Source organism: Myotis lucifugus, unplaced genomic scaffold (assembly GCF_000147115.1).
Source record: "Myotis lucifugus unplaced genomic scaffold, Myoluc2.0 scaffold_78, whole genome shotgun sequence".
Lineage (NCBI taxonomy): Eukaryota > Metazoa > Chordata > Mammalia > Chiroptera > Vespertilionidae > Myotis > Myotis lucifugus.
Window position 1 is genome coordinate 4,084,473 of NW_005871126.1, and position 2,522 is coordinate 4,086,994.

A 2,522-nucleotide genomic window follows, 5' to 3' on the forward strand; every position below is an offset into this window, starting at 1 on the left:
CATCAAGGCAGTTTAGGTTCTCAGAGCCCTCATGGATCTAGGTTCTGTGATCCACCAGGCAAGAAACTTAGGCCAGTCCTGGCCTGTGTGACTTAAAAAGTTGCTGCTTCTATTTCTTGTCAGGGCACATGCCTGGGTTTTGGGCTTGATCACCAGTAGGGGGCACGCAGTAGGCAGTTGATCTATGTTTCTCTCTCCCCTTCTCCCTTCCTCTCTCTCTAAAATCAGTTTTAAAAAAAAATAAAAAGCAAACACCTCTATTAAATACAAAAAAGAAATAGGCCAGCAGAAGTGCTAGCTGAGGGGGAGGAGACTCTAGAATGGGTGGTAGAAGAAGAAGCTTTGTTTTAGAAAGTGTGTGAATGTGTATAGAGAGAGGGAGGGAGGGAGAGGGAGGGAGAGAGAGAGAGAGAGAGGGAGAGAGAGAGAGAGAGAGAGAGAGAGAGAAATGTTGAATCAGTAACAGATAACAGATTAACTTCAAGCCTTCAAGCAGGGTGGGAGTGGATCTGGGTGGTGCAAGTGGTGAACTATAGCAGATGTTAGTATCCCACCTATCAGCACTCACTCTCCCTGAAAATGCCTACAGCCTCTTTATAAACACATGTGCCTACCTGCATGGGTTGTTTCTTCAGCCACAAGTCCATACTTGACCAACACTTGAGACAAGCCAGAGGTACTGGAAAACTAATGTCCCTGGGAGTAGCCCTCCATCAATAACAAATGGGAACAATAAATTAACAATAAATTAAAACTGTCTTCCTGACACCTCAGGTGAGCTAGTTGATAGAGAGTCTCTGAAGCTCCCAATTTGATTGTGCTTCAGCTGCCCATTGATGGGAACCTGCTATTTAATGCACTTGCTTTCTTTCCTTTCTTTTCTTGTCTCACTTCCCCACTCCCTCACCAGTGCATCCTGAGGATCATTTCCCAAATAAACATCTTACATTCAAATCCTTGTCTCTTGGTTCACTTCTTGGGGTTCCTAACCTGAGGCAGTCACCTTTACTTTACTAAAATAAAGTTCAGAGATTAGGTAACCTACCCACCTAGAAAATCTATATAATTTCCCAGTTTTAATATAGAGAAGACAGCTCACACCTGTTATGATGGCTATTATAAAAAAAAGACAAGTATTATTCTCAATAACCAAGGTCAGAAACCTAAATGTCTATAGATGGAGGAATGGATACAAAAATAGGGTAATATATACAAGAGGATATTATTCCACCTTTAAAAGAAGTTATTCCTGTCATAGGTGACAACATGGATGAACCTGAAGAGCATTATGTTAAGTGCAATAAGCCAGACAGAGAAAGATCAATACTGTGTAGTACCAGTATATGTGAAATCTAAAAAAAAAAAAAAGAGTGGAACTCAGAAACAGAAAAGGTTGGCCAAAGGGTACAAACTTTCAGTAATAAGATGAAATAAGGTCTGAGGATCTAATGTATAACATGATGACTATACTTGATAACACTGTGTAATACAATTGAAATTTGCTAAGAGAAGGGACCTTAAATGTTCTCATCAAATAAGGGGGAGGGTCAAATATATGAAATGATGGAAGTGTTAACTCAGTGGGAGAATCCTTTCACAAGATATACATATATCAAATCATCAAGTTGTGCACTTAAATATGCTTTTATTTGTCAGTTATACTTCAATAAAGTGAAAACCATAAAGAAAAAGTTTTATATGATAACTTAATATGTATTTCAATATGTAAATTATCAGGTATTTGCACTTAAGAAGATAATGAGCCCGGCCTGCGTGGCTTAGTGGTTGAGCATTGACCTATGAACCAGGAAGTCACGGTTCAATTCCCGATCAGGGCACATACCCAGGTTGCAGGCTGGATCCCCAGTGTGGGGCATGTAAGAGGCAGCCCAATCAATGATTCTCTCTCATCATTGATGTTTCTATCTCTCTCTCCCTCTCCCCTCCTCTCTGAAATCAATAAAAATATATCTAAAAAAAGATAATAAAATTTTACTTATAATAGCAATTGACATAAATCTCAAGAAAGATAAATGCAGACTGACAAAGATGTAATTTATTGGATGTTCAAATACCATGAAAATGGTTCTTGAAATGGTAGACAAGTTGCATAAAATATAGTCCTGCCTGTTTGAGCAGAGTAGTTGCAGTTAAACTGGAATAAAAAGGGAAAAATGAATTTTTAATATCTTCTTACTGTACCAATTAAGGCGACCTAGAGGGTTCACATCACAGACAATACTACAACAAATCTACTGCTTTATGTACGATCCCTAGTTCACAAGCTGGACTAGCTGTGTGCTGGAATCGGCTGGTGCTGGCCTCCAAGAGCTGATTATATGCATCTCTCCTCAACTCTATAGAGATCATGTTAGTAGCATGGAAATCTGCAAACCATAAAAAATCAGTTTTCTGCCTCCCCCTGCAACCATCCCCCCACCCCCCACACAAATACCAGTTGTTAAACATTTATTAGCACACCACTGGCCATTATGCTTGCTAACCTGGTGTAGGGGACAGAT